The following is a 12,107-nucleotide window of genomic DNA, read 5'->3' on the forward strand; positions in this document are numbered from 1 at the left end:
ACTACAGCTGCAGAATGGTTTAAGCTACAGATTCTGTAGAGAACAACATCAGACCTTATAGAGCAGAAGTGTATTTTCTGTTAAGATTGGTTTCATTTCTTATCAGCAGCAATACACATGAGTTAGTTGGCTGACAGGAGGAGCAGGCATAGTGCTGCAGTTATGCAAAAAGATAAAGTCAAATACAGAGATGATCTGTTAATGTGTCATACTGGATTGGATTTAGGTTTCATAATGCAAAGACCTGATGTTTAGACTTGTGAGAAATTAAATAGTTTTCCATTGAGTAAGAAATATACTGTAAACACCATATCAGGATGTGAGAGCAAAAGGGGAGAAACCCCTTTTGCCGTAAGTGTCAGAGTCAGACGAGAGACAATTGCCTCTCGTCTGGGGTGTTACAGGAAGATAGATGGTAGATGAAATTTACATTCTAATGAAGTATCAAAAGGGTCACTGTCCTGGGAAAGAGACGATCCACCAAACATCAAGGGGTCATTGTTCTGGGAAGAAATGTTGTAACCCCCCACTCTGTTTTGTGTTTAAGTCAGAAACATTTGGAAGACGGGAGAGAACACTTCAGGTCTTCTCTCCATGCTGCATGTATTAAAGAGATCCGATTCATCACGCTGAGTCTACAATTCTTCTGAGATTTAGCAACTCTCAACCTCACAAAGGAGAATTTCCCTTACAGACTGTACACTTAATTTTCATATCACTTGCAAGACAGTTGGTTGTGGTTGAATATGAACAGATGTCTTACAGATGTCTCTTTCCCTATTTTGCAGGTACTTGGAGTACAATGCAGGACCTGCATCACTGGCAATGGCAGACACCACACAGCAGACAATACCTTCCTTCGCGCAAAGAATCCACTTATATGCCCATTCATCCAGGCAACAGGCCATTACACAAGCCATCCTCCAGGACCATGTCATTGGATGCTCTCTGCCCCTGTCTCTAGTAGAAAATCCAAATTTTAGACACTTGCTTTCTGTCATAGACTGCAAATACACTCCTGTGTCTAGGACCAGCTTGACAGAGAAGCAGATACCTTATCTAGTCAGTAAGGTTAAGGATGACATCATCAAAGCGGTGGAAGCTCAGGCAAGTGTTGCACTTACAACCGACCTCTGGTCTGACAGGAGGCTTCGCTCCTTCCTTGGGGTTACTGCGCATATTGCCTGCGAAGGCAAGGACTCCTACAGTTAAAAATCCTTTCTGCTGGATTGTCGGCGTTTCACAGGGAAGCACTGTGGTGAACGAATCACCTCAGAATTTGATGAAATTGTTGAGGAGTATGGCATTAGCAACAAAATAAGCTTCATTCTGACGGATAACATATCCAACATGAAGCGGGCCCTTAAAGTGAGATTGCCAGACTCAGAGCAACCTGAAAGTGACAGTGATGACCTTGATGATGAAATGATGTGGGAGGACGTAGAAGACTTTGAACAGCCGTGGTCATCAGGTGAACGCTTGTCTTGCTTCGCACACTCGCTCCAACTGGTCGTCAGTGATGGCATGAAAGAAGTGAAGGTAATTGCAAGAGCCATTGCTAAGGCCACCAAGTTCACAACCCTGCTTCACAGCAGTTCTAAGGTCAGAGACATGTTTGAGACCCACTTTGGGGCTAATAAATCTATCCCGGCAGCTAACAATACACGCTGGAATAGCACCTTAAGACAGTTAAAAGCTCTCACCAGACTTGACCACCGGGCTGTCACAGAAATGTGCAGGAATGTGATACAGATAATATTGCGTTTTCAGTCCGAGAATGGGCCCAGCTGAAAGACCTTTTTACTTTGCTTGAGCCTTTTTCTGAGGCAACAGACCTCACAGAAGGGGATATTGTGGTTACCATCAGCATGTTGGTCCCCACCGTCCTGGAACTTACCTCAACAAGATGCAGCTGCCGCAGATTGTGACAATAGTTAGAGCACTAAAAAAGTCTTTAGAGAAGAGGTTCTCAGGGATCTTCAGAAGGATCAACATGGAGCAGGGGGATCCCGAGGAGCCATTTAATCATCGGATCTTCTTCCTTGCCGCCACCGGCATAACTTTTTTAAATGATGATGACCCTTGCTGCTATTGTGTCACGTGATTTGATTGGCTGGTTTCGCACGCAGACGGCACGTTACATTTGACCTTTTGACGTTGCTTGGCGTAGGCTATTAACCGCCAGCTTGCGAGTTAGCATCATGGACCGATTTACTTTCGTTATCCCAAAAAAACGAGTGAGAGTGGACGATGGCGGTTGCGGCGATTCACACACACATTCCAGCGCCAGCGTGGAGGATAGAGTGATGGTGCCAAACGTGGAGAATGAGAATGAAGGGGAGGATGAAGACAAGGAAGAGGCATTAACTGGAACGGCGTCAGCGGAATCAGCGGCGACTGCTGCATCCGCAGAGGGTTTATTTCCAACAACAACAGACTCTGACTCTGAGACCGGAGGTAATGCTAACAGACACGAAAATGAGAACGGTGCCGAGAGTGAAGGGCGTGCTTCAACGAGCGGTGAAGCTGTGGTCACGGGCGGCAGGAATCTTGGTGGCCCTGTGGATTTGAGCCAAGACCCAGCAGAGGGACCGAGGCGGCCTCAACTCCAGCCATACACGCGTCAGAGATTTGGATCCCATTCCCAGCCAACTTTAAGGAGTTTAAACTACTTGTGGTTCAAACAGTATTCGTGGCTGCAATACTCGCTGTCAATTGATGAGGCCATTTGCTATGCCTGTAGGCATTTTTTCCACCACCTTGGCCATGGGCCGAGTCACACAGAAAAGAGCTTCACTCATGCCGGGTTCACAAACTGGAGAAAAGGAGCAGAGAAACTGGCTCAGCACAATGCAAGTGCTTCTCACAGACTAGCCATGGAAGGATGGTGTGAGTTTAAGGAAAAACAGAAAAGCGGGACGAGGATTTTGACGCACCTTGATACTGGACATAGCAAGATTGTACAAGAAAACAGGCAGTACATGCAAGCAGTGGTGGAGTCACTGCAGTTTACAGCTTGTCAACGATTGGACAGAGGGGGCACAGAGAGGATGAGCAGTCCACCAACAGAGGTAATTTCCTTGAACTGTTAAATCTGCTGGGGAAATTTGACAGTACTGTGTCAAAGAAATTATCTAGTGGACCCGGTAATGCTAAATATGTGCACCATGATATTCAAAATGAGCTGATTGATATTACGTCCAGCATGGTGAGAGAACAAGTAAGCAACGAGGTTAAGCTAGGAGAGCACTTTGCTCTAATGGTGGATGAAACAAAAGATGTGAGCAAGAAAGAGCAGATATCCGTTGTTCTGCGTTACCTAAATAATGACAACATTCATGAGGAGTTTCTGGACTTTATCCCTGCAGATGGCTTGGATGCACAGTCTTTACTCAAGTCAGTTAAACAGACATTGGCTAAGTGCAACATAGACAAAAATGCATGCATTGCACAGTGCTATGACGGGGCATCTGTCATGTCCGGGTGCAACAACGGTGTCCATGAAAAATTTCGCCAAGAAGTGCCACATGCACTTTACATCCATTGCGAAGCGCACAGACTAAACTTAGTTTTAGTTGACTGTGTGCATAATGTGAAACCAGTTGCAGAATGCTTTGCAACAGTCCAGATGCTGTACAACTTTTTTTCTGGGGCAGTGACACACAAGGTGTTCATGGAGAAACAGCAAGAACTCGAGCCCACTAAACGAACAGCAGAACTGAAAAGACTATCAGATACCAGATGGGCCTGCCAATATTCTACACTGTGGGCAATAAAAAGAACAATCCCTTCCATCTTAGCAACTCTTGTGGATGTGAGCAACCAGACGAATGCTCATAGAGCTACTGAAGCGAAATCACTGATTGGACTTATTGATGCACAGTTTGTTCTGCACATCTATATGCTGGAGAGCATATTTAGTCTCACAAAAACCTTATCTGATCATCTACAGGCCACAGATTTGGAGCTGGCATCTGCCATTGACCTGGTCTTTGCAGTTGTTGATGCCCTCAATGACAAACGCAATGCTGAAACATGGACAAAAATCTGGGACTGTGCCAGTGACGTGTGAGTCACTTAGCATTGACATGCAGCGCCCACAAGTGAGGAGAAAAAAACAGCCCCGCCACCTGCTGGAGTTTGTGGTGAAGAGCCAAACAGGATCAAAAGAGCCACTGGAAACTTCAGATGACTATTGCAAGCACTGCTTTTTCCCCAGTAATCGACAGATTAATCAGTGAATTGAACAGGCGATTTTCTTCTGAAAGCTGCCACATTCTGAAAGGAGCAGCAGCTGTTAACCCCAAACACAAGACATTCATGGACAAAAATGCTCTTTTGCCCATGGCTAAACACTATAGAGTCTTGGAGGAAAACCTTGGAGCAGAACTTCACCAGGTAAAAAGACTTATTGTGAGGAAAAAACAAAGTGGGGACGTTGTCAGCACCACCCATGATGTGCTGGTGCTATTGAGGACATACAAGGATGCTTTTGTCGACCTGTGCAAACTTGTGTGCATCTCCATGACACTGCCCATCACATCAGCTGCATGTGAGAGGAGTTTTTCCTGCTTACGGCGTTTAAAAACCTACCTCAGGAACAGAAGTGGAGATGCCCGAACCAGCAATCTGGGTGTGCTGGCAATCAGCTCCAAAAAGGACCAAAGAACTGGATGTGGATGCAGTCATTGACCGCTTCGCAGCTAATCACAACAACAGGCGGATCATTCTCTTATGACTAGTGAGTACACAATTCTTTTTTGACAGGTCTGAATTATGCTACTTATTGTTTGTTAGTTTCCTAAAAGGAGGGGAGAACAGAGGAGGATGGGAGTGGAGAGGAGTTTATAGGACACACAAGAGAAGTGACACACAAGTTATGTAGCCTGTAACAGTTTATTTTGTTAGATGGCTTTGTATATTTAACTATATACTGTGCTACATTTGTTGCTGCTCACAGTTGCACTATTTTGTAAATCTACAGATGTTCTCTGTGGTGCTTGTTAAAATAATTCACAGTGCTTATGATGTTACATGTTACAGCCTGAAACACAAGTCGGACAAGATCTGGAACCCTTTCTATTTAGTTTTGGAGTGATGGTGATCAGCTGCTGTTTTTGTTTTGTGCCGTCATGTTATTTGGTTAGGGGACATAAATACTGGGTTGATTGTATGATTGTTTTGATAATTGAAGTAAAGCAAAACACAAAACCCTTATGTACAGTATATTAACCTGGGATCAATAAATCTTATTATTAAGATAATTTTTTTGGTGTTTGTTGTGTCAGAATTCACTAGCACCTCCTATAAACAATCCGGCCCCCCCCCATGGACCCCCCAGTAATAAATCTCTGGAGCCGCCACTACTTGTCCCCAGTTTGGTTTGAGCTGGGTAGATTTAGATGTCCATAATGGGGACATCTGTCTGGTAGCTGAAGTCCGTGGTATAAAGTGTGACGAGGAAAGGAGAGAGGACAGTCCCTTGTGGAGCCCCGGTGTTGCTGACCACAGCATCTGACACACAGTTCCGCAAGCGCACGTACTGTGGTCGGCCAGTGAGGTAATCCACAATCCAGGACACAAGGGGGGGATCCACCAGCATCGCCGTCAGCTTGTCACCCAGTAGAGCAGGCCTGATGGTATTGAAAGCACTGGAGAAGTCAAAGAAAGTGACCCTCACAGTGCTCCCCGGCATGTCCAGGTGGGCGTGGACACGGTTCAGCAGGAAGATAATGGCATCCCCGACTCCAATCCGGGGCCGGTAGGCGAACTGGAGGGGATCCAGGTGCGGCCTGACCATAGGCCTGAGCTCCTCCAGGACGAGTCTCTCAAGGGTCTTCATGTTATGTGACGTCAGTGCCACCGGTCCGAGAAACCACTGGGCTGCGGCGTCTTTGGCACTGGAACGAGGCAGGACGTCTTCCATATCACAGGGACCTTCTGGAGGCTAAGGCTCATGTTGAAGACACGATGAAGCACTCCACAGAGCTGTTCGGCGCAGGCTCTGAGAACCCGTGGGCTGAAACCGTCAGGGCCTGCAGCCTTACCGGCGGGGAGTTTGCTCAGCTGTCTCCTGACATGAAGCGGTGTAAACAGTGCAGGTCGAGGAGGGGGAGAGTTGGAGTCCACAATGAGAGGAGGCCAGGTAGCATGGGAACCAGAGTAGGTGTGAGGAGTGGGGGATGGGTGTGAGGTGCTCAAGAAGTTGGATGGGGTGCTAGCAGGAGGAGGAGGGGGGGTCTGAAGCTGTGGTGGCTGGAGACAGTCAACAGGAGAGCCAGCAGGGGCCAGGGCTGCAGTGTCAAATCTATTGAAGAATAGATTTAACTCATTGGCCCTAGCCACACTACCATCAGCTCCACCGCTAGTTGGTCTGAAGCCGGTAATGGTCCTCATACCACTCCAGACCTCCCTCATGTTATTCTGCTGGAGTTTCCACTCCAGCTTCCTTCTGTAGCCGTCCTTAGCCTCTTTGATCTTGACATTCAGGTCCCTCTGAATGTCCCTCAGCTCCTCCTCTTTTGTAAGTCAAGGCTTGTTGTTTGGGTAACAGCGCACAGTCCTTGCTGGGACAATGCCCTCCACACAGAAATTAATGTAGTCCGTAATGCACTCAGTAAGGCCATCAATGTCCTCTCTGTGTGGCTCACAGAGTACATTCCAGTCAGTCACCTCAAAGCAGCCCTGCAGTGCCTCATAGCAGTCCTCTGACCATGTCCTCACTGTGTTTGTGGTCACAGGCAGCCTCTTCACTAGAGGCACATAGCAGGGGGTGAGAAGCACCAGGTTGTGATCTGATCTTCCCAGTGGGGGGAGAGACGTGGAGGTGTATGCGTCCTTTACATTAGCATACAGCAGGTCCAGGGTCTTCTCCTCTATGGTTTTACAGGTCACATACTGGGTGAATTTCGGGAGTGTTTTTTTAATGGAGACATGGTTGAAGTCACCCGAGATTATAATGAGAGCACTCGGGTGAGCAGTCTGTAGTCCGGCTATTGTCGAGTGGATGACGTCACATGCCGACGTCGGGTTAGTGGACGGTGGAATATACACAGCCACGACAATAGCATGTGAGAATTCATGGGGTGCATAGTAGGGACGGAGAGCCACAGCTAACAGTTCAATATCCGGGCTGCAGATGCGGTCTTTGATAGTAATGTGACCAGGATTGCACCACCTGTTGTTCACATAAACAGCAAGCCCCCCTCCTTTGCGCTTACCGCTCATAGTGCAGTCCCTGTCAGCCTGGACAGTGTGGAAACCCTCCATGGAAACATTGTGAAAACATTGTGAAACATTGTGCTTATAATGGCCTTTGAATAAATATATGGCATCATTGGCCTTTGAATAATATTTGCATATCGTTGTGATTGATTAAGCATTAGGCCTATGCCATTTCAGTGATGCTGATATTATACGGTGTAATTTGGCTACTATAATTGGAAATAATGCAATTTCAAGTTGATAATTGTGTGTATCTTTTATATTTAAAATTCACGTTTCATCTACAAATTAAGTACAATTTAAATCATATTTAATTTAAATCATAACATATTTCTCATAGACTTTTTTTGAGGTGCAGGGTGGTGTTGGAGGCTTGTTATTTTGTTAGATGACTTTGGGACTATAGTCATGTCAGTCCTTAACAGCACTCAAGAAGTCAATCCTCAAATAGTGTAGAAATAGCGGTCATGCAATTGCTACACATATTTGATGCATTATGATACATGCACTGTCTCTGTATTATTGTGCCTGTAGTTGAAATAATACAATCTCATATTTATACTAAGCAGCTGAACCCAATATGGTGCTTATGTTCTACAACTCATGCAAAATGGCAAAAAAAAATAGCTTTCTTTTGGTCTCGGTCTTGAGCTGAACTAGTCTTGGTCTTGACTTGGTCTGCCTTGGTCTTGGTACTCGATACTCTCTGGTCTTGGTAGTGTCTTGGTCTCGGTTTAGGCAGTCTTGACTAAAAGTCTAGTTGTCACACATCTTGAGAACAAGAAGCTTAGTGGGGACATTTCACACACCCCGTTGTCATCATTTATGGGGACCAGTTGTCTCCAGGTCATCAGAAACCTCACACAAAGTTTGTACTCCTACACCAGAGTAAAAGTGCATTGTGGGGACGTCATGAATTTCCCTGATTAGAGCAATATTTCTGTCCAAGGAAAATGTCTACTAAAGTTCAGATCTATCCTAAATGTCCCTTAAATCATCTGCCTTATGGGTGCAGTAGATCAAACTGTATGGCTCACCTGATTCACAATAGATTTCCCTCATAATGACCTTACTTGTTGCATTTACTTGCTTAAAGATAACAACAGCACTAAAAGAAGACTCACAGAGACTCCAGAAGTTAACATCAACTATGAACGTACCTGTTGATAAGTGTCCTGTGGACAAGAAGCATCAGTTATCTCCATCTCTGTAACGACAGCATGGTTGGAGCCTGTGACAGGAGGAACATCCCTTGTGGTTGTGGTCGTCTGCAATGATTTCATGGAAGAAAAAAAATAAAAAATATGTTAAGCAATTGGTCAATTTGATGTTAACACTAATAATATTCAATTAGAGTAATACATTTCCTTAAGGACGTAGCTCTAAAGATAAAGACATGCCTACACACCAGACTTCAGAGGAAAACAAACACCCAATTCTACTGCATTTTTCCTACAATTACTTCAGCTATTGTGTGCTGTCACACATCTTGAAAACAAGAAGCTTAGTGGGGACATTTCACACACCACGTTGTCATCATTTATGGGGACCAGTTGTCTCCAGGTCATCAGAAACAAAAAAAGTTTGTACTCGTACACCAGAGTAAAAGTGCACTGTGGGGACGTTGTGAATGTCCCCGATTAGAGTAATATTTCTGCCAAAGGAAAACATGTCTATTAAAGTTCAGATCTGTCCTAAATGTCAAATTCGTGAAAGTATTCATACACAGATTGATTAGATTTCATTTATTTTTCAAATGACGCTACATTCAACCACCATGTTATTCTGAGACAATAAACCCTACACACTTAAACACTGTGCAGTTGTGACACAAACTTGCATTCGCCATGGGCAGTCATCTCCTCCATAGTCATATGTAATTTCCTCACCTTCCTTTATGTCACGTAAGTGTGGTCTTCCTTCCACATCAATTTTTTTCATCTTACAATTTGGATGTCTGTGTTCATTTTTATTTATTTATTTATCTATTTGATTAGGACAATGCATATTAATCAACATATCAGCGAAAAGCATCAATGTAAATATGCCGGAGTTAGCACAGTTGCTAAATTTTATCCGTTGTCCTAAGGCAGGATAAAACATGTAGAAATCTTACAAAAAATAAGTCTTGCTTCACATCAAAGTTAAAAGTCCATACACAAAGTAGAAAAGAAGAAGTGGTTACCCATGAGAGCATCATCATTAACTAAACACCCAAATAAACCGTCTTCTCTGGGGCATCAATACTTAAAAAGGATAAAAAAACAAGTAAAGGGAGGGGGAAAATATTACAGAAATGAAAATAGTCTCCTACAGGTCCAATACAATTATTTGTTTTAACTTTGATACATTTCGAAATGTATTTCATTTACATTGCAGGATCATATTAGCAGATGGCAAAATGGCGATCACTGATTGTGCAAGCCTGTATGTCAAATTTAACAATGTATATAACTATAAAGCAGTATAGTAACTGAAAATCTTACCACCATGTTTTCCCTCTCCACTTGAATGCAAACAAAAATGCAGAGCATGAGGAGTGGTAAGAGCTTCTTCTCCTCTGGGCTTTGTCATCATCAATCAAATCTCCCCTGTATTCAACTACAAAGTCTCCTTTGCAGAATGAACCTTGGGTGAATAAACCACGTCCTGAAAGAAAAAAATAAGACAAAAAAAAAATTATGTCCACTACAATTGTTTTTTGATCTGTTGCTTAATGTATTAAAAAATACACACTGTAGATAAAGAGCGAGAATAATGACTAATTTGAATTTATGAAAAAGTGGTAGTGGTGTGCTCATGCCCTGTCTTTATACTGTCAAACTCAAGAAAATGCTGGGGCTCTTAAAGAAAAGGGTCAACATGAGAAAAAAATGTTTTCAGCCACGAAGCTGCTGCTGAGGTGATACATGCAGGCAGTGCATCACCTCAGCAGAGGGAGGAGGACAGGGTGAATGGCTGTTACTGACTGACGTCTGTATTCTTTATCCTTTCTAAACTTCACTCAATATTATGATTTTAAGGAATATGTATTTATGTTCACCTACATTTTGACTCATTTCCAGTGATATATTAGTTTATATAGTGATGTTCCTGCTGTTTACTGTTGCTGCTCTAGAAACAATAAATAATAATAGATAAAAAATTCTTATTATCTGTTTAGCACATAAACAAAAACACGAGTTCACTCAAGCAATACAGGCAAAGGCACCGAAGCAACAAACACTCGTGGATACTTTCCAAAGGAAAAAGAAATATCCTCGAGTCAGCGACATGGCAACAAATATTACAGAGGTCATTGAATTCATCGCTCTGGATAACCAGCCCACCTCTGTGGTAGAGGATCAGGGTTTACTTACTGACTTTGTTTACTTGTTGTTTTTGTTAAACTAATGAAAACCAATGTTGCAATAGGGTATGCAGAATAAGAAAGAGCCATATGAAAGTATTTACTTTGTTTCAACAAAATAAAAAAAAGCTATTAAGAACAGCTTGGATGCAGGTGTTTTTTTTCGTAATGCAGCTGTATTATCTAAGAAAATATTGGGCTAAGTATCGGATCGGGACTTGGTATCGGCAGATACTAAATATTAAATGACTCAGATTGGGATCAAACTGCAAAGAAATTAATAAAAAATGAGATAGCTTAGGCATCAGTTCTAGTAAAATAAGGTTACAGGGTTTTAAACAATATGTTACCCAAGTAGCATATGGACTCTTCCCCTTAGCAAACTGAAAAACAGCAAGCGTAAACATTCCATTTTTACCATCTCTTTTTTTTTTAATTGTGCTATTCCAGCTCAATTTCTGTTAAATCCAGCTTGAACTTAGTTGTGAAATATTGAGTTTATTGTGTAATGAAATCAATCAGTACAGTGGGGGCCCCAAATCCTTCATTTAACATATTGTTCATTTATTATTTTCTTCTATGAGATATATATATATATATATATATATATATATATATATATATATATATACATATATTCTCTGAATTTGATTTCCACTGGCATGATTTAGGTTACACGTCCACTACATTCTTAATTAATATTCTAAGCAAAACCTGGCTTGCTACACTGTTTAATGACTATAACCAACCAACACTAAATCTTCGATATTAACTGCGCCTCGTCCTCGTCGCCCACTTCAATATGGTTGGATTATCGTAGCCCACATAAGCATGACTTCAGGTCAAATTGCGATCAAGTCAAGTGCATTGTGCTGCGAAACCAACCACCCATCCCCCCACACCAGGTGTGATGGACTCAGTGAATATAGCCGCTACATTCCTACCGTGGCAAACATAAAATATAAAAAATAAATAAAATAACTGACACCCGAACATACAAATGACCTTAATTTTAACGAGTCAGTCCACCCTGGTGACCGAAAACTCTGATAACTGTCTTAAGCTGACTGTGAGTGTTAGCAAGTGCTAATTTATGATACACCTGTGTTCGGCAAGCGACCTTTAAACAAGAAAGCCGACAGTTTTAGTAAATAAAAAATGGCTACACAACGCATCAAACTGTCATGGCTTGTCATGGTTACGCTACTGTATATTTTAATGAAATACTTAGTACTTACTGAACACGCTGCTTGTTATACCCTGTTTCATCGACTTCAGCGGTGGCACGGCGCTGTAACGCTGGCGGTTGTATGATAGTCCACTTCCTGTTAGATTTCACATTAAAAGCCTACCGGCGGAAGTGACAATGTAATGGCGATTTAATGAAGGGAAGGTAACGTGCTACTCAGCGAATTAAACGGGTTTCCTAGTCTGGTCTGCAGGGGCTTTGTCACAAATCATTTTGCTTGCCATAAGAGCAGATATTGAGATCTCATATCTCAATTAACATGCTTTTCATTGCTTTTAGAAATGG

General features: G+C 42.9%; 1 long non-coding RNA gene across 4 annotated transcripts in view; it reads right to left on the bottom strand.

Moving 5' to 3' along the window:
• The window catches only part of LOC311253811, a 41,710-nt gene extending 29,817 nt beyond the window's left edge, over positions 1-11,893 (bottom strand). For all 4 annotated transcript variants that reach the window (XR_014621927.1, XR_014621928.1, XR_014621929.1 and 1 more), the window contains exons 1-3: positions 11,812-11,893; positions 9,711-9,873; positions 8,385-8,492 (exon numbers count right to left, since the gene is read on the bottom strand). This is a non-coding gene — a long non-coding RNA (uncharacterized lncRNA). The remainder of the gene's footprint in view (positions 1-8,384; positions 8,493-9,710; positions 9,874-11,811) is intronic.
• Positions 11,894-12,107: the final 214 nt, after the last annotated feature.

Source organism: Pagrus pagrus (assembly GCF_965226575.1).
Source record: "Pagrus pagrus genome assembly, contig: HAP1_SCAFFOLD_47, whole genome shotgun sequence".
NCBI lineage: Eukaryota > Metazoa > Chordata > Actinopteri > Spariformes > Sparidae > Pagrus > Pagrus pagrus.